Here is a 21,782-nt window from a genome sequence, read left to right on the forward strand (position 1 = left end):
TTGGAAATTCTATCAAAATATTTATAAAACTGAGTGTCAGTGTCAAAACGAATGCCAAATCTATTGAATTAATTTTTTTTTATATGTTTATTAGGCAATCTGTTATAACATATAACAATAGGCACATTTTATCTTAGAAATAATGACATGAAAAGAGATTGTGACCAGCGCCACACATCTCTATAGAGATAATATTAAATTACTGTATTACATAAATATATTAACTTAGCTACTGTAACAATGTTAATGTCTGTGCGGTAAATCTAATGGTATCTGTCTCTTTAACCGTTTTGTTTCCTGACTGTTGTCTAACAAATTAATTGCAAGCACATTCGCGTGGCTTTCAAGACGTACGATGTATTTTGCACTTAACTCCACTATCACTTCACTGACGGTTTTAGTTTCCAGATCATTGTAAATATCCCTGTTAGTAACAAACCACGGAGCATCGATTATTGAACGTAATACCTTGGACTGGAATCTCTCAATTATGGATACATTCGACTTAAATGCTGTTCCCCAGAGCTGCAGACCATATGCCCATACTGATTTGAATATTGTGTTGTAGACTAGCAGTTTATTTCTTGTCGTGAGCTTAAACTTACGCCCTAGAAGCCAATAATGCTTACTAAATTTTATGCCCAGTTGTTTCCTTTTGTTCCATATATGGGTACTCCAGGTTAATCCCCTGTCCAAGTGCATGCCCAGATATTTTACAGAGGTAACTGAGGGAATTACCTTATTATTTATTGTTATTGTAGGTGATTCACCGTGACATTTTGTAAAAACAATATGGTTTGATTTTTGTTCATTCAATTTAATTCTCCAATTTTGTGCCCAAGTATTTATTTGATTTAATACTCTCTGGAGTTTTGCAGCAGCTTCGACGGGATTTTTGTGTACTGCTAGGATTGCAGTATCGTCTGCAAATGTGGTGGTCGTTGTGTCACGATTTGTGGGTAAGTCGGCTGTGTAAATCAGATACAGTTGTGGTCCCAGAACGCTTCCTTGCGGTACCCCTGATCTGATGGGATATAGTTTTGTATAGGCTGACTTAAACTTCACTCGAAAGTATCTTTCTGATAAATACGACTTAAGGAGTGTATATAGTTCCTCTGGTAAGTTCTTTTTCAGTTTATACAACAGTCCTTGATGCCAAACTTTATCAAAAGCCTGGCTAACATCGAGGAATGCTGCTAAACAGTAACTTTTTTCTTCAAAGGTTTTATTTATAACGTTGACCACTCTGTGAACTTGTTCGACGGTACCATGCTCTTTTCTAAAGCCAAATTGGTGGTAGGGTATCATATTTCTGTCTGTTAGTATTTGTAGCAGTCTTTTTTCTATTATTTTTTCCATGATCTTAGACATTACTGGCATTAAACTAATTGGTCGATATGAAGTGGGCTCATTTTGAGGTTTTCCTGATTTTTGTATAAGGATAATTTCCGCAATTTTCCATTGGATTGGGAAGTGTTTTAGCCTTAGTACCGCATTACACAATTGAGTTAGCATTTTAATTGCTTTGGTAGGTAGATTTTTAATTACCTCACCTGTGATTAAGTCATAGCCAGGTGCTTTCTTTTTTATTAGATTATTATTGATTATGTTTTGAACTTCTTTGGGTGAAGCGTGTAGTGTGTTTTCTCCTGTCGGGGTTTGGTTCTGTAGGAAATTGTAGATTTCTTGATCGTTATTTGTTGCAGCCGCTGGTATAGGTTTGAAAACTTCTTCTAGGTATTCGCCGAAAGTTTCTGCCTTTTCATTGTTTGTTCTGGCCCATGTTCCGTTGGATTTTCTAATTGGTGGGATATGATGATGTTGCTGTTTTAATTTTTTTGTAGCCTTCCATAGCGCATAATCGCTGGCATCTGACGGCGTTAAATTTTCTAGGTATTCTTGAACGCTGTTATTTTTCAGTTGTTTTAGTAGTTCCTTCAATTGTCGTGCTGCTATATTGAGCCTTAACTTGTCATTTGGATGTCTAGTTTGCTTCCAGGTTCTACTCAGATACCTTTTTTCAATTATTTTTTCTCTGACATTTATTGGACAATTAATTTTTTGTTTTGCTTTTGTTGGTGGAGGTGTTGATTTCCATGCAGCTTCCTGAATCGTTGTTGTGTAATTTTGGATTTCTTTTTCTAGTTCTTCTGGTGACTTTAGTGATACGTTTAGTTCAATATTTGCTTCAACCCTTTCTCTGAAAGCTTGCCAGTTGGTTTTGTAATTGTGCAACTTGGGCAGAGGCTCTTTTTCTTTAATTCCTGAAAGTACAGTTGCTACTACAGGAGTATGATCAGACTCTATATCGAAATTTGATTCGACACTTAGATATCCCCTTGAGAACCCTTTTGTAACAAAGAAATCTAAACAATCGGGAACTTTCTGCGGGTCGGATGGCCAGTATGTAGGCTGATACGTAGACAAATGGTACAAGTGTTGTTCTGATATGATTTGATGTAGTACCCTGCCTCTTCCAGGAGCGCACAGTCTTGAACCCCAACTAGTATGTTTGGCGTTATAGTCTCCACCTGCCAGGAAACGGTTACCAAGTTGGTTAAAGAGATTACTTACAGAATTTTTGTTAGCTCTATAATTTGGTGGGCAGTATACAGCAGCTATCGAGATTGGTCCGATCCAATCTTCTATTTCAATGGAGACTGCTTGTAGATCTGGTTGTTCAATCTTTTGTAAAATATGGTGTTTTATACCCTTTCTAATGATTATAGCCGCTCCAGCACTGGCTCTTCTTGCTGCGTCTGGATGGGCAGCATTGTACATTAAATAATTGGATATTCTAAAACTGTTTTCTGATGTTAAGTGAGATTCAGATATTAGATTTATATCTAGGTTGTGAAATTTTAAAAATGCCTCAATTTCATTCTTCCGATTTATGACCCCATTGGCGTTATTATGGCGTATATGAATTAATGGCGAGGACATCCAATAGTACAATTGTATGACGTCGCGACCAATGATGGCGTGTGTCGGGCTGGTTGCTCTAATTTGAATTTTAATCTCCTTTAGGGGTCAAACGAAAGACAAAAAAACTTTTTTTTCTTTGATATATGTTTTAAATTATGTTCTGTTGTGATTTATATTTTTCGAATTTAAAATTTTATTATAAGTTCCCTATTGTCTGCAAGAGCGGCCCAATTATAAAATCAATTAATACTGGGTAGCACTTTGGAAATCTAAAACAAATGATCAATTGTTTGTGACTTCATTATTTTGATGACCTATTTGACGTGTTATAATGATAAATAATCCATTTTGTCTTGAATAATTGAGACCTCTATAGTTGTTTACGGTTCTATCGAATCTAAAAATAAGTTTTTTTTAACTTAAACTTGCACAAACAGAAATTTTAGTGTAAAATAGTTTGTTTCATTTATACAAAGCTTCATCAATAATTAAGAAATGGGATTAGCGGGTGTTTGAAAATGACAATAAAATTTTGAGCTTGTGGACGATAAAGTTAAACAAATAACAAATAATCTAACTACTAGTTTTATACAGGGTGAGTCATAACTATACGGACATAGACTAAGGACAGGTTATTTGGACCAAAATATGCCTATTGGACCAAATATGCATTAATAAAATGTTGCTGAGAAAAAAGATACAGGGTGTTAAAGTTGGTTTCTGTTTTTCGTTTTTTGCTAATAGTTTCCCTGTATATTTAGAAATTTCTATCAAAATTGGCACAGAGGCATAATTTTAGACAAGAAATAGTATTTTATTTACAATTTTACGTTTTGTCATAGAGGGCCTCACGTGGATCATTCCTGATGATCAAATTGAGTCTAAACTTTTTCTGATGAAACTTTTTAGTAATTTTTATTAGAAAATATGACGTAAACATAATTTTTACGTAAAATTGGTACTCTTGTTTAAACATGATAATTTCAACCGTTTTCGATAAAAACGCAATTGAAGATTTCAGGAACTCAGAAGGGGATATCAAATACCAAACTAATAAACAAAGTTGCAACTAACGTAAGGTTTCCGTTTTGACGATAAATCAAAACTAAACACACTTTAACTTAAAAGAACTCACAAAAACTCAAACTAAATGTTCTACATGGTCTCCTCCGATTTCTATGCCTTTTCTAATTCTTTTTATAAAGGATTTTCGGACGTTAAAAAAATATTATTCTGTCCCCTTATAAGATTAGCTGAATTTTGAATGTATCTCCAAAGTTCGTCTCGTGTATTAATTTCATTGGCATAAACTAAGGACTTCATATGTCCCCAAAAATAAAAATCTAGCGGGTTATACTCAGGACTTCTTGGTGGCCATTGAAAATCACTGCCTCTGCCAATCCATCGTTGAGGAAATACGTCATTAAGATGATTTCTAACAGCTAATGAAAAATGAGGTGGCGCTCCATCCTACATAAACCACATTTTTCTTCTTACATCCAGTGACCGATCATCTAAAATATCACTAAGAGTATTTTCCAAAAAGAATAAATAAGAATCTCCATTTAAATTCGGAGGCGTTCAATGTGCTTCCCCGTTTAGGATTTTGTCCTCTTCAGGGTTTGTAGTGAATGTGTAGTGTTGGCAGCAAAAGCAAACAGTCCGAAAAACACACTGGGGCAAGCGCCGTGTCCTGGTGTTCTTGGATCCTGGGTTATGCCGGACGGTGGTGTCCAGAAGGCTAAGAAGTCAACAGAGAAGAAAGTTTGATGGATTGTTGTTGGTTCCATAGACATTTACGTGTACTGTCCGTGCTTTGCTCTCGACCAGTCTCCCTAGAAACCATTGTACAACGACAGGCGAACCTGCGTCCCTCGTCGGCGGTCAGGAGGTGGCTTTGAGCGCAGCGTGGACAGTGTGCGTTCGAGTGGAGAAAATAGTTGCGGCTATTTTCTTGGGACGAACAGGTATAATTGTGCAATGAAGTTAGGAAACCGCAAAAACCAACTTCTCCCTGTTCGGGGTAGGGAAGAGGAAATGTTAGAGGTGGGTACGGTAGGCTAACGGGGTAGCCTCAAGGATGTTTTCGTACTCCACCGGGAGTTCGTCAATGCATGTTTGCATTAGAGCGGACGGTACATGAATCTTTTTGCGTTTGGGCTTTCGGTGGAGTACGTGGCCGGAAGATGAACAGAAACATTTGAGAGATTCTTGTGTGTCGGAAGGGGGGCCGTTGATTACTTTGATTGTGAAGTTCCTGTTCAGAGAGTTTATTCTCTCGGTGATTTTGGGGGTGTTCGAGATGTTATGGATTTCGTTTGAGGGATATCGCCAGTGCTCGTAGTTGCATCTACGCAAGATTCTACGTTCTGTCCTCAACAACCTCTCTTGTTTTTGTCTTGAACAAAGAGAGTAGATACATGATTTGTACTCCATGACGGGTCGAATAAAGGTCTTGTAAGTGTGAATGAGAGTCTTCTTGTGTGTCTTGCCAATTTTTCCCGAGAGAGCGTTGAGAAGTCTGGCCCTGTTCCTTACCCTATCTAAAGTTGCCTTTAGATCTGCGTCCCAGTTGAGAGTCCTGGTGAACAGTACTCCCAAATAGTTCGCAGTCGGGCTAACAACAAGCCTTTCTCCCAACAGTCTCAGTGGATATTGGTCGTCTTCATTGGCTATGATTCTATTTGACACAGAAGGGGCGCGAAACACAATTGTTGTTGTTTTGTTCGCGTTCAGCGTGATTCGGAGGAAGAACATAATTCGGAGGAAGAACATAAGGCCCTAGTAGTTGGTCGCCTATAATGCCACACCAAATATTCAATTTAAACTCATGCTGAAAATGTCTAGCTTTAATAGCATGCGGGTTTTCTTCTTCCCAATAATGACTATTTCGCCAATTAAAAGTTGGCAAAACTGTAACCGTCGTGGAAGATCTGTTGGAAGTAAATTTTGAACAGGAGTGAAGTGATAAGGATGGAGGTTCTCTTTTTTTAGAATTCTAACAATAGACGACTGACTTACTCCTGTTGCTGCTGATAGATGTCGTGAACTTATTTCAGGATTTTCACCTACTCGAACGAAAAGTTCATCTTCTTGATTAGGTGTGATTTGTTTCGGTCGACCACCCCGATTTTTAGTGTGAAATCACCCAGTTTCACCTAAACTACGATATAATCTTGCAAAAGTTTTGTGATTTGGTTGCCTTCTCTTTGCGTATAACATTCCATACCTTCTGGCTGCCGAGCGACCGCAAAAATTTTCTTGTGCGTATACGCAAATCATATCTCGCATTTCTTCATTAGTAAAATTATTGTGACGAGGCATTTCAATCAAAAAAGTAATGATTACTTTTAAAAAATGCAACACTACACTACACTGTCACATCAAAAACAATTTACTCTGAACAAATGACATTTACCAACAACAATTATCTGACAGTCCAAAGCATACTTTTTGTAAATGAAATAATATTTGAAATCCTTTTTTAAGACTCTAAGCAGTTCGACTGCGTTTTTATCGAAAACGGTTGAAATTATCATGTTTAAACAAGAGTACCAATTTTACGTAAAAATGATGTTTACGTCATATTTTCTAATAAAAATTACTAAAATGTTTCATCAGAAAAAGTTTAGACTCAATTTGATCATCAGGAATGATCCACGTGGCGCCCTCTATGACAAATCGTAAAATTGTAGATAAAATACTATTTCTTGTCTAAGATTATGCCTCTGTGCCAATTTTGATAGCAATTTATAAATATACAGGGAAACTATTAGTAAAAAACGAAAAACAAAAATTAACTTTAACACCCTGTATCTTTTTTCTCAGCAACATTTTATTAAGGCATATTTAGCCCAATAGCCATATTTTGGTCCAAATAACCTGTCCTTAGTCTATGTCCCTATAGTTATGACTCACCCTGCAGAAAGAAGAAATGAGAAGTCCCAGATATTGGGAAAATAACGGGGTTGTGCCACTAATTTCCTCCTGGATCGTCAAACCCTCGTGACGACCTGTCGAATTTGAGTATGTATAATAGTCCAGAAAGCCACTGCGCATCCGCTAGGAAAAATATTCTAATTCGGATTTTTTGCACAATGTTACTCAAAAAGGACTCCTCTTAACAAATTTGCATGTTGCCAGGACCAAAAGGTGGTCAAAAATTTTTTAAACGTTTTTTTAGGTTTTTCGGATCATTCCAAACAGAAAAGATCTTTGGTGACTTTTCTCTAAAAATGACAGTTTTTGACATATAAGCGATTAAAAATTGAAAAATTGCGAAATCGGCCATTTTTAACCCTCAAAAACTATGTGAAAAACTGAAAATTTGAATTTTGCCAAGGTAGGTAGATATTCTTTAAACATCGATTGATGAAATCTTTGAGAGTTTTTTGCAATACGATATTCAAAACTCCTTTGTTTTTTAATTGCTACTCAAGCGTGCGCGACACTATTTTCCACCGACAGTATGGTGCAAATGAAAAAAATAAATTCGTTATTTCGTAAACCGGCGACTTTAAGGAAAAATCCCGAAACAGGTCGCTTTTTATTTTTAAGTTATGATATTGTGGCATATATGGTATATTAGTGACGTCATCCGTCTGGGCGTGATGACGTAATCGATGATTTTTTTAAATGAGAATAGGGGTCGTGTGATAGCTCATTTGAAAGGTTCTTCAATTCTCTATTCAGTAATGTAAACATTTACATAATTATTTATACAGGGTGTCCTTCTACTTCTTTTTTTGTCAAATAATTTAATTTAATAAAAATTTTTTGGAATCCCTGGAATTCAAATTTTCAGTTTTTCACATAGTTTTTGAGGGTTAAAAATGTCCGATTTCGCAATTTTTCAATTTTTAATCGCTTATATGTCAAAAACTGTCATTTTTAGAGAAAAGTCACCAAAGACCTTTTCCGTTTGGAATGATCCGAAAAATCTAAAAAAAACTTTTTTCCATGCAAAAAAAATAATTTTAGGAAAAAAACAAAAAAAAAAACGTTTAAAAAATTTTTGACCACCTTTTGGTCCTGGCAACATGCAAATTTGTTAAAAGGAGTCCTTTTTGAGTAAGATTGTGCAAAAAATCCGAATTAGAATATTTTTCCTAGCGGATGCGCAGTGGCTTTCTGGACTATAAGTATTGTACGTATGTACTTACAGTTTACAGGATTTTGCGGTGTAGTAGGCGACTGGTTCAGTTTCCTATTTTTTATAAAAGTGAAATTATACACTTCACTGATTTTTATTTTGAAGAACTGATTTATTATTTTTAAACACGAAAACTATGAAAAACACTTATAAACTTGATAGAACTACTTTGCTCTTATAGTATTTAAATGAGAGAGATTAAAAAAATTAATTTTTAGACGAGAACTTAACTTACAAAACGGTGAAAATGCTGAGAGTGAGAGAGTGGCGTGGCGTTACTTGCTTCCAACTTTTTGGAGAGGCTGGAACTGGAAGTGGCCTTTGACAACATAAATATTTAGACATTTATAATTCTATGGTTGGTTTTACAACACCAGATGTAAACAAAAAATCTCGTGGAACCACTTTCTGGTAACATCTTTAATCTCTGTTTTTACAATTTATAAGACAAGGAGACGACGAACAAAGAAGATGAAAGGGACTCTACAATATGCAGTCACATTCCGTCTATTCGTCTCGGAAAAAATTCCAACGAAAGTTGATTCCGTGTACTCAAAATATGAGTAAACCGAAAAATTAAAGACAGCTTATCATTTAGGTTCAGAGATGATCAATCATCCCCATACGTCGGTTTCGGTTTCTCCAGACCTCTTCAATGGGGCTACATGAACATCTCTGAATCTAAACGAAATCAAGCTGCCTATTTAAGTAGAATTATAAAAATAATTCAGTCCATTACGTCAGTATTTAAATAATAATGTTTGACGTCTCGATTTACACTTGAAAGTGTTCTCAAAAAACAAATATTTTAGAAATTCTGCGAAAATATATAAATAATTTATACATTATAACAAAGTTTGTATTAGTTTATGTATTTTCAATTTTACATAGTTGGCCTCGATGTTGCAGGCAACAGCATGCGTATAACTGAAAAACATCTGAGGGTGGTATTTTGATCCTATGCTCGTTGACACAGGCACGTCTTCATATTCAATAATCAAATTTGACAATTTGATTAAAAAAAAGTTGTTAAAAAAATTTGGACCACTTTTCATGTGGGCGACATCTTGAACCTTATTCTGATATGTCTCACAAATGTGATTATGGAAAAAAATATCATGGGAATATTTTTTCTAACGAACCCGCCGTTTCCGCCTTGTCTAAATATCTTGATGTGTGTCTTAACCTTTAACTACAGGCGCTGGCGTACTTTGTACGCCAGATATAAGAATTCTACTGGAAATATAATTTAAAAATTTAATTTTTGACCTTGCTTATTTTTCTAACCTATCACTGGAATGTGCTTTACAATTTGGTTGTAGTTCCGTTATAATCGGCGTTCTGGAAAGATCGTAATTTACATTTTATTATTTGTTGTTTCCGGTGGTGGACAATATACCCCAGGATTATATTACTATAAGTCGTAATATAAGTACATATTTTAATTGTTTTTTAGTCATTATGGCAAAAAATATATTTTTCTTTGTAAACAATACTTTTTCTCCTGTAAAAAATCACATTTAAAAAAAATTTTATTAGTAATTTTATTTATCATGGAATCCAGTTATTCCATGATTCCAGTTATAAATCCCAATTGGCTTACTGAAAAGGAACTTCAAGTATTCACTGATGCCGAATAAGGTTCATAACAAACAACTAAGTGTATTTTTTCAAAAAAAATTAAACAAATCCGCTGTTTTTAAGTGTATTTTCTTGTGGCGTACAAAGTACGCCACGCGTGTAGTTATGTTATAACTTGATGCGCGGGTAGTTAAAGGTTAAAAGAGGAGGTAAATATATACATGATAGAGATACATCAAGTCAAACTACATAGTTTGTTTTATTCAACAAACTTTTTTTGTAAAAAAGTTTGACTTCACTTGATTTCAATATCTTTACGTTTGACTTGAAATCAAACTTCTTCAAACAGTTTGAAGTTTGAATATCATATTGCGCAACGTGTTTATTTCCAATTCTAATTGAGAGCGTACCGACTTTTGTTTTGACTTATTTGGATAGGTCTGAATCTGCTACTCCGCAAATTAGTTTGTAGTTCATATTATTAAGAAGTATATGCTTGGCTTGTTTATTACGTTCGTTTTGAAGTGTGTGCTTTATGAAATAATATCTGAACCTGAATATTTTTCGGCTAAGAATAAGTACCAGATCAAATTGAGTCTGATTTTGAAGGTATTCCCAGTGCAAAAATTAAGAGAAAAAAATCTGCATAATTGTATTACTTATGTAAAAATAGAGAACAGCGTTATAAAATGACAAATAGTGAACTAATTATTTAAGACGACATTGCAAAGTCGCAAAAAATTCATTAAACCTACTCTATCAAAAATATAATATTTTGTTATTCCTTCATAAATTTTATGTAAAGGGGCCGTTCAAGTATTACGAAACGCAATTTTTGAAGCTCTTACAACCTCTTTATCCCATCTGTATCTGTTCATCTTTTGTTGTGAAGAAAGGTCCAGCTATTTATTGCAAACACGTGTTACTGTGCTTGGTCTGATTAAAACAAAATTAAAGATTTTTTCACTTGAATACTATATTGTCCTATTGTAACATGAGCGGAGCGTGAGGGGGCAATATAATACAATCCAGGGGTTCTATGTAAAATATAGAAAGTTGAAAAGTTGGGAGATTGTGATTCCGTAGTTTTTTGTTTAAGTTAAAAAACATTGTTACGTAACGTGCTGTTCGAACCCCCCTCCCCCAACTTGCGTTACGTTATACTTGAAAGCTTCCAAAGTAGATTAAATTAAACTTGGTATGCTAAAAAAAAAGAATGTGTGTGTACTTTGTACGCACGTAAGAAGTTATACTTCTATTATATGGTTTCAACGAAATTAATATATGTACTTTAAACAGTTTATTTATATTTTTTTAAATATTAAACTAATTTTAATACTTACTACTTTTCAAAACATTTTATTAGAACAGTGCCAAAAATTAAAATAATAAAAGAATAAAACACACACAAACAAACACATTGAAAAATGCCACAAATGATTTCTGAACAATGTAGGAAAAATTTTTAAATACGTATTTTTTGAAAAAAAATTATATAATAAATAAACTTACAATCATAAAATGTATAAAAAAAATAAAAAAAATAAAAGCTTCCATTGGGGTTCGAACCCGCTTATCAGCGCACTTAGTATTGAAATTCATTCACCTTAAACTTTTACCCACGGAGACTATGTGTCATCAAGTGCGAAGATCAACTAACTAAACGGATTAAACTTTTGACGGTTCTGAATTTAACCAAATTATTTTGATTTTGAATTGAAATTATTTGGAATTGAATGAAATTGAAAGAAAAGACAACAAAACATGAGTAAGAAAACAATATATTAGGTGAATATTGATAGAAATTTTGATGGTAATCAAATTATGTAAATCAAAGCATTACATACTATTTTGGTAGGTTGTTTTTAAATTTTCCCAATAGATAGGTACCTATGACTTTTTTAATTAGGATACTGAAACATTTACAATTATTACGTACTTGTCGCTTTTAAAAACTATTTAAAAAGTCACTACAATATTACTCGACTCTCTGATTCTTTAGTTTTGTATGAGATCGTCCCGCTTGATTGATGTTATCCACAGATCTCTACGCCTTCGAGAAAATCGGTTTTTATCAGTAATTTTGTGATTGAAAACCGCAGTCACAAAATAAAACTCCACTTCTCTGTTTGATGAGCTTCCACACCTGGCATCTTTTCCTTTTCTATGTTAATAAGTCCAAACATTTATACGAAAACTATTTAAAAAGCAGTACAACTATTAACTAACTTTTGTCTGTTGTTTCTCTTTTCTCTTCTCACAAATTTTATAACACACCAGCCATAACCACAAAAATAGACCACATCAAACCGCAGCTGTGCTACATCTGCCATATTGGATAATTTTTGACATGTCATTTGAACACCCAATCCGAGCAAAGGTATAACGCGCGTGCGTCCGGCACTAAGAATTTTGATGTAAAAGTATAACTTCAAAAACTATCCAACGAATTCTTTGTTTTAATCCAGTAACACTCAAATATAAAAAAGTTATATCGATAAAACGAAACTTACCAGCAAGCATGTCTAAGCATACAGGATTCATTTTCAAAAAATTTACCCTATTTTGATTATAATCGCTTCCTGTGTCAAGATACTTTTATGTGGCACTCATTGTACATATTAATAATTTTCTTATCTTAATTGGCAACTAAAATGCCAATCTCGACAAAAAAGTATATCTGTTATAGTCAAAGCCCGAATTTCAGGCACACCTAGGTTTGACTAGGTAATCCTCAGGTCTGACTGACGGTCTTAGTCAAAGCCCGAAATAAATTACAGTTTCGGCCTTTGACTAGTCAAACCTAGGAGAGACTACGTTGGTCAGGCAAAGGTCGAAATTTAATTTTATGAAATCGGGGTTTGACTAGTCAAACCCCGCTCAGCTATTAAAATGTCGTAATTTGTTACATTAGGTTTGGTAGAACGTCATTTTTTAATTGTAATGTTTATTATTTTTATATTGGCGTAATTAAAATAAAAAAATTTGTGTTTATTTTCGTATGTTGAGGCATTATGACATTTAGAGTTGCACAATACGTTATACCTTTTACACTTACATGGTTTTGAAGAGCACTTCTTATTTCAGTGGTATTTTATAAATCCTTGTCCTTCAAATTTAGACTCTTTTGTACTAATTTCTCTTAGAGACAGCTTAACGTCTGGAACATCTTTGAAATTATGAAAATTCTCTTTGCATTCTCTTATCTGATTTTTTGAAAAAAGTGTGTGTATTGTTCCGTATTTCGTACCAACTCTATATAAACCGTCAATTATTGTTTTATTCTGTATGATACCCAAAATATTTCGAGCATATTCTTGGCACGCGTTCGAGCATGCGTTGTGCACAGACAGAAAAGATTAAAATAAATAAAAGAAATGCGATTGAAGGTCTTCATGCCCAGGCTGACGCTATGAAACAATTAAGTGAAAAAAAAATTTCCTCCAATTTCGATCGGAAAAACTGTAACAATACCTATCCCCAGCTTTGATAGAGCCAAAGAGGATTCTCGAAATATTTTGAGTAGCACAAAAGATAAAACAATTGGTGGTTTATATAGAGTTGATACGAAACACGGAACAATAAACACACTTTTTTCAATAAATCAAATAAGAGAATGCAAAGAGAAATTTCCTAATTTCGAAGATGTTCCATACGTTAAGCTGTCTCTGTCTCTAAGAGAAATTAGTACAAAAGATTCTACATTTGGAGGACAAGGATTTATAAAATGATACTGCACTAAGAAATGCTCTTTCAAATTACGTATTTTTTGTAAATGTAAAAGGTCTAACGTATTGTGCAACTCTAAATGCCATAATGCGTCAACATGTGAGAATAAACACTAATTTTTTTTTATTTTAATTACGACAATATAAAAATAATAAATATTAAAATTAAAAAATGACGTTTTATTAAACCTAATTTAACAAATTACGACATTTTAATAGCTGATCGGGGTTTGACTAGTCAAACCCCGATTTCATAAAATTGAATTTCGACCTTTGCTTGACCAACTTAGTCTCTCCTAGGTTTGACTAGTCAAAGGCCGAAATTGTAATTTATTTCGGGCTTTGACTAAGACCATCAGTCAGACCTGAGGATTGCCTAGTCAAACCTAGGAGTGCCTGAAATTCGGGCTTTGACCATAACATATCTACTAAATAAATTATTTTTCAAACTCTTTCAAATCAAACTAGTTTGACAAACAGTTTAAATTTTCAAACCTGTACGATTGACCAGTTTGACTTGACTTGAATTATTTGTCAGAAGGATTGACTTGAGTTTGAATTGAAATTAAGTCAAACTAAAGTCAAGTTCAAACATTCAAGTCAAACTTGTGCAACTCTAATTATAGGCTGTTGATAATGTTCAAAATAAGAGAGCTAAAAGGAACTACAACGTTAACGGAATTTTATTAGGGAGTTTTTGTGCACACAAATACGTAAACGTAACGCATCTTTTTGACATATACGCTTGCGCATTAATGGTTGAACTCCCGTATCGCGATACGTATTACCTAAGGTTACGGGCTGGTACGTTAGGTTCATACGCATCCCTATCGAGCGAAAGTCACCGAATGCACACGAGGATCTTGCCCGATTACCTACCAAATGAACATTTCATCAGCGTACTATCCGTTTATAAACATTTTAAGGTTATATTGGTTATTGGTTTAGTCTATTTGAGTAAAATTATTCTGTTTGTAATTGGAAATTGGAACTTCATAATAGATTTAAAATTTTATTGTTTTTAAGTTGTCTATTAATAAATCAAAACAAACAAATCTTGTATTAATTTAAGAAATACAGTGATCATCACAATTAATAACTAGATAAACAAATGACCTAGTTTCAGTAAAATTTTCAAATAAATATTACCACACTATTTACATTATACCTACTGGAATTCTGATGTAGGTATACAATAATTTACAACTAAAAAGTAGGTATAAACAAAAATAAAAAAATTTTAACAGTAAGGAAAAATAATATTTTTATATTTAAATAGAAGCAATTAAAACCATACAATTTCATTATTCATTTATCTTTTTTTACATTTGTATATTAATTGTATATTGTGTGAACATTGTTTTATTTTTTTGAATGTCAACGGAATTTAAAAGTGACTTTACGATTTGCTTTACGTTACGTTAAGGCAGTTACAAAAACTACCTATTTTAACATTCATCCTCTACGACACGTTAGTTGCTTTACGTATACGGAGATGCGTACGTTACGTAGCAACAAAAACTCCCTAATGTCTCATATGGTCAATAGATCTCTAAATTTGAAAGAACCGCTGAGTGCTACCATTTAAATGGGTGCGTTTTTGAGAAAGGGGTAAATTTGTCCCTAGGCACAGGGTACATTAGGGTAAGTTCTATGCACTTTTGGTACAAATATGTCTACAGAAAAGTTGTTCCAAATTAAATTTACTATCTAAACAACACCTTTTAAAGTCAAAAATATTTTTTTTACAAAAATATATTCAAAAGAAAAGCAAGGAAAAAATACCAAAGACAGCAATTTTGTTTTTTGCCCCATAACTTTTTTCCACAGGGATATAGGTATAGGCATTGCTTTAGTGAAAAATAACTTCTATCCTTCCTCTTCAAAATAAAGTTTGGTAAAAGTCTCTAGGATTTATATTTTCTGAGATAGGATTTTTCAAAGTTCGCCGCTCACATCACTTTTGGGACATTTTCCCTATTATTTCGGAAACATTGTTCTGTAACTTTTTTCTACGCATTTCTAGGTATATGCAATGGTGAATTTAGTAGAAAGAGAAGTCAATTACCTTTAAAATGGTCTATTGTACAAGGTTACACGACTCTTTCTAAGCAAGTTATGCTTTTTCAAGCTTTTATACTTTTTATAATTTTTGATATTTTTTATGATTATTTTTAAATTTATCATTGTGAATTTTTTCCTTGTAAATTTAGGTATGTACATTGTAAAATAAAAAAAAGCTTGTTTTCTTTAATTTAAAATGGTGTATTTCAAAAAATTCTAGGGCTATTTTTAAACCAGATCTTTGTAGGATATCCAAGAGTATCCGTAATTTAAGAAAAATTTTTATTTTTTTTTATTTTTTTTTTCAATTAGAAGAATATAATTGCATATTATAACATAATTTTTAATTCCAAATAACATTTCTTAATAACACTTTTCGATATTGTGAAATCTAAAGGTACTTTACTCTTGAGCGAAATTCATATTTTGTAATATACCTCGTACAATATTGATACAATTTTATATCTGATGATTGCATCTTAGGTTTTAGACTATGCAGAGCATTTTATAAACAATATTTTTTTCATAAAGTTATTAATAAAAAAGTTTTCCATATGGTTTCAACTTAGTAGGGCCTATTGCATGTGTATATGTCACATTTTGAAAAAGCATATCTTGTTTAAAAATAGCCCTATAATTTTTTACGATACACCATTTTAAAGTAAAGAAAATATTCTTTCTTTTTTATTGTACAATGTATATACCGAAATATGCTATAAAAAACGTTATAATAAGAAATTTAAAAATAATCGTAAAATATATCAAAAATCATTAAAAGTATAAAATTTTGAACAACCATATCTTGCTTAAAAATAGCCATAGCCTTCTATATGAGACCATTTTAAGGGGAATTAACTTTCCTTCCTATTAAATGCAACAATGCATATACCTAAAGCTACGTAGAAAAAAGTTACAGAACGATGTTTGAGAAGTAACAAGCAAAATGGGCCAAAATCGCTGTGAGTGGCGAATTTTGAAAAATCATATTTTGGAAAAGTTAAATCATAGAGACTTCTACCAAACGCCATTTTAAATAAAAAGGATTGAATATTTTTTCCTGTGAAGCAATACCTATACCCACATCCCCGTGGAAAAAAGTTATGGGGCAAAAAACAAAATTGCTATCATTTGTGTTATTTTCTTGCTTTTCTTTTGAATATATTTTTGCAAAAAAAAATATTTTCGACTTTAAAAGGTGATGTCTCGATAGCAAATTTAACCTGGAACAATTTTCCTGTAGACATGTTTGTACCAAAAGTGTATAGAACTCACCCTAATTCGCCCTGTGCCTAGGGACTAATTGACCCCTTTCTCAAAAACGCACCCCTTTAAATGGTAGCACTCCGCGGGTTTTTATCATTTAGAGGTCCATTGACCATATGAAACAATAAAACCCCGTTAACGTTGTAGTTCCTTTCTAAAATACATAATTAATAGCCTATTATATACTCCAGCATTATTGTTTGACACAATCTTGACTTCAGTGCATATACTCAAAAAAGATTATTTATTTTAAGAAAATTAATATGTATCAGATAAAAATAGCAATACTAATGTTTTCAGCCATCTAAAAATAATGTAAGAAAACTGAGATGTGAGGATTTATTAGGATTAGGATATTTAGTCTACCTATAGGATATTGATATTCGATATTCGGGTGACGTTTTCCCACTAGGTCTCTACTTAACCCGGCACCTGCCACGTGGGGTGCTACCAGCACCCCATAACACATTTTTATCAAATATTTGGTATTTCAAGTTTGGTAACCGAGCTGTGCGTCACAGTAGCTTTCTATAATATTATATAGCATATATGTGTTAGTGTTTGAAGTGGTTATTTAGTGTCATTCTGAACTTATAGCTCTAAAGTCGAATTGGGGTGTCATTATCTCGCACTTTAAGTTTTAAATTTTTTTTGTATCTTTGATAAACAGGTCAAATTTACATTTTTTATTGAAATAACTGATTTAAATTATTAATATAGACTCTATACTCACTAAATCTTAATTTTTTTAAGATATTTTACTTGACTTCATTTATTATGGCTTGGGACTTGCTAATTTGCTTATAACACCTTTTTCATTTTATTTTTTAACTTTTATAACATATTAGTGGCTAATAAGTTAATAAAACATGTTTATTTATATTCTTGTGTTACTCAACACATTATTTTGTTTTTTAAACAAGTAGATCACAGAACATTTTTAAGGGGTGCTATGAGCACCCCACGTGGCAGTTGGCGCCTTGCAAAGCCACGTGGCAGGTGTCGGGTTAAGAGGAAGCAGTAGCGATCAACAGGTAGCGAAAACGCGTTCCAAGATTGCGGCTGTAATTTTGAATATTTTTTCGAGATATTTGGCACACTTATTCGTAATATAATAAAGAATGGCGGTACAGAGCCCAATTTAAAAAATATATTAATATGTGGAAATTACTCTGTAATTAAATACAATATTAAAAAAACGAGCCTGTACCGCCATTAACAAGAATAAAAAAATACACTTTCTTCAAATAATCTTTTTTATCCGATGCCTAGATTTTGTGTAATTTTGGAACTACTAAATATTTTTATTTCATTAGTAGTTCCAAAATGACACAAAATCTAGGAATCGGATAAAAAAGTTTATCTGAAGAAAGTGTATTTTTTTGTTCTTCTTAATGGCGGTACAGGCTCGATTTTTTAATATTGTATTTAATTACAGAGTAATTTCCACATATTAATATATTTTTCAAATTGGGCTCTGCACCGCCATTATTATATTACGAATACGTGTGCAAAATATCTCGAAAGAATATTCAAAATTACAGCCGCAATCTTGGAACGTGTTTTGGCTACCTGTTGATCGCTACTGTATCACCTTAAGATCAATGGTTAATTTTGGGTTCAAAAGCTATAAAGGGAATCTTACAATTAAACGACTTAAATTTTTATGTCGTTTTAACTTTAACTTCAATATTACCAAATATTGACATAATTTCCCAAGAAATAAGTAAAATGATCAGTATATTAGAAAAGTAAAGGTCAGTGTATTAGAAAAGTAAAGTTTCGTAAGATTGGAATGTGCTTTATACGAATTCCTCAATCACGTCTTGTTTAACCTACTTTAGGGCGAACATAAAAACTGACTCGAGCTAATAAAGCTCTCTTGGAAACAAAAATTTGGCAACGTCGCCCTGAAAACTTCGTCCTCTGTACTCTTTCAGAATAATTTTCGCATGTAAAAATGCAGGCGGTAGGAAGTGCACAGTTAGGATGCATTTAGCGAACCGTGGGTCGAGAAGAGGGGAGGGGCGAGGGGGTACAGGGAATGCGGAAAGGGATCAAAAAATGCGATCAATAGTGGCTCTCTGCTTCTTAAACTCTCCACAATTGCACTGGAAGCGCTGTCAAAACTGCCCTCATAAGGTGTCTTCATCGAGGTGAAGTACGGGGTGTTTTTTGGGTAACGCCACGCGTGTTTTTGGACCCTCCATTGGCGTACGCCTCAGGGAATCGTCATTTAATTTTAAAATTCTTTCAATATTCAAACCAATAGCAGGTAATGAAGAAGGGAAAGAGATATACAAGGAAGGCAAATATGTGCAGGGCATATTTTATGCAATTACATAGATATTAAAATTTTTACATATTTTTATATAAATCGAAGTAAAATGCATAAAAATATGCAAAAATATGCATAAGTATGCATAAATATGCAAACGTATGCATAATTAATTCAGAGAGCTATGGAATTCAAAATGATCAATGTTAAGCTCAGTGAGCGCAAATTCAATGAAGAAATAAAAATACGATCAAAATTATCAGATGTAATCCAAAAGATGGCAATGTTAAAATGGAATTGGGCAGAACACGGGGAACAATTGAAAATAACCATTGGAAGAAGAGAATAATTATTGAATGGATACCAAGAACAAATAAGAGAAGTAGAGGCAGACCTCAAACCAGATGGACTGATGACATTAAGCGACTTAAACAAAGAAAGAAAGAAAGAAAGAAAGAAAGAAAGAAAGAAAGAAAGAAAGAAAGAAAGAAAAAAAAAGAAAGAAAGAAAGATGTAAAAACACAGGTGGTAGAAAGTGCACAGTTAGGATTCATTTAGTGAACCGTGGGTCGAGAAGAGGGGAGGGGCGAGGGGGTACAGGGAATGCGGAAAGGGATCAAAAAATGCGATCAATAGTGGCTCTCTGCTTCTTAAAATCTCCACAATTGCACTGGAAGCGCTGTTAAAACTACCCTCATAAGGTGTCTTCATCGAGGTGAAGTACGGGGTGTTTTTTGGCTAACGCCACGCGTGTTTTTGGACCCTCCATTGGCGTAACCAGCGCAAGGGACCATCACCTAACTCGAAAATTCTTTACTTCAAATAAATCCTGTTTTATATTCAATCTTGACGATTAATATATCATTATTAATTACCCTATACGGGGAAGGCATTTAAAACTAAACTTCTTCAAATATTTTTCTCTCGCCTTACTATCTTTCACCAAATATTTTTGGCCTGTCTCCCTTTTATCTATCCTATAGCTCTACAGACCAATTCTGGCCCTGGCCTCCCTCTCCCTCTCTCTCTCTCTCTCTCTCTCTCTCTCTCTCTCTCTCTCTCTCTCTCTCTCTCTCTCTCTCTCTCTCTCTCTCTCTCTCTCTCTCTCTCTCTCTCTCTCTCTGTCAACAAACCTCTTCATTGTCACGATCTCTAGCCATTCTCCTTCACGATCGACTGTCAAGAAGATCTCTTGCGTTCTCATCCGCATCATCCCCATCGGTTTCTTGTCATCCAATAGGTCTCTTCCTCTTTATTCTTGCAATACAATATATTCTTTTCGGGACACCCTGTATTATACATGTTATGATTATATGCTTCGTTGACTACCAAAAGGTATTTGACTGTGTAAACTGGATAAATATGTGGTCAATTTTAATAGAAATGGGTAATGCACCTGGTGGCACTTATTAAAAATCTGTACCAGTCTAATATAGCGACAGTACGACTAGATCAGAAGTTGTCAAACCAATTCAAGACCGAGAGAGGTGTTAGACAAGGATGCGTGTTGTCACCTGACTTATACTTAGAAGGATGGGCCGGTGGAGTAGGAAAATCTCCAATTTAAGATTTGCTGATGACACTTCACTTATAGCAGCAAATGAGCAAGACATGTTTGATCTTCTGCGAAGAGTTGAGTACGAAAGCAATAAAGTTGGTCTGAAAATCAATAAAGCTAAGACAAAATAATGGTGGTCGACAGATTCGACACTATTCAACTGACTAACATGTTACAGGAATACCAGATAGTAAACACCTTTATATATCTCGGGTCTAGTGTAAAGTATAACTAACGATGGTAACTGTGAAGCAGAAGTTCGGAGACGTATTGGTATGGTAATAAATGCGATGAGTCACCTAACTAAAGTTTGGAAAGACAGATCTATCTCTCAAAATATCAAGATGAGACTGGTGAATGCCCTTGTATTCTCAATATTTCTATACGGAGCAGAATCTTGGACTCTTCGCGCATGCGAACGCCAAAAAATTGATGGCTTTGAGATGTGGTGCTGGAGAAGAATGCTGCGCATACGTTGGACAGCTCATAGGACAAACTTTTCCATTCTAAACCAACTCAATATTAAAAAAAGGCTGTCCACAATATGTCTGCAACACATTCTGAAATACTTTGGTCACGTAGTTCGCAGAGGTGACGACAGTTTGGAGAGATTAATTGTTTCTGGATACGTTCCAGGGAGAAGATCAAGAGAACGATGACCAACTAGATGGTCTGACCAAATAAAGTATTTAGCTGGAAACTCATTCTGCGAAGCTCTTAGAGCAGCTGAAGATAGATACCAATGGAGAAACATTGTTAGGAATATTGGAAGAAATCACGATCCTCAGTAATGGGGAAACGACAAGAGAGAGATATACATGTTATTCTTATTTATAGAGCCTGGGTCCCTCATCGTCATTCGGATGATTCTGACTAGTTTAGATGGCATTTAAAATTTACTCCTCCTGTGGAATATTCTAGCATTTATAAAATACTGAAATTAAGACCCAATTACAGTCTGATATTTTTTTAACATTTTGTTTTTTCATTCGCTAATGTTGGATAACAGTAAAGTTGGGTATTTTAACAACTAGCCATGTTTTTCATCAATGCAGGGTGTTTTTAAATAAGTATGGCAAATTTTAAGGAGTAATTCTAAACAAACGGGTCGTTTTACCCGTATGCGCGCCAATGGTGAATATTAAATTCTTAATTGTATGTCAAAAATGCGTAATAACTAACTCTTAAAACCCAACAAATTTCATTTGCATATCTCAACCGGTTTTAGAGCAA

The sequence above is a fragment of the Diabrotica virgifera genome, chromosome 9 (assembly GCF_917563875.1).
Source record: "Diabrotica virgifera virgifera chromosome 9, PGI_DIABVI_V3a".
Taxonomy (NCBI): domain Eukaryota; kingdom Metazoa; phylum Arthropoda; class Insecta; order Coleoptera; family Chrysomelidae; genus Diabrotica; species Diabrotica virgifera.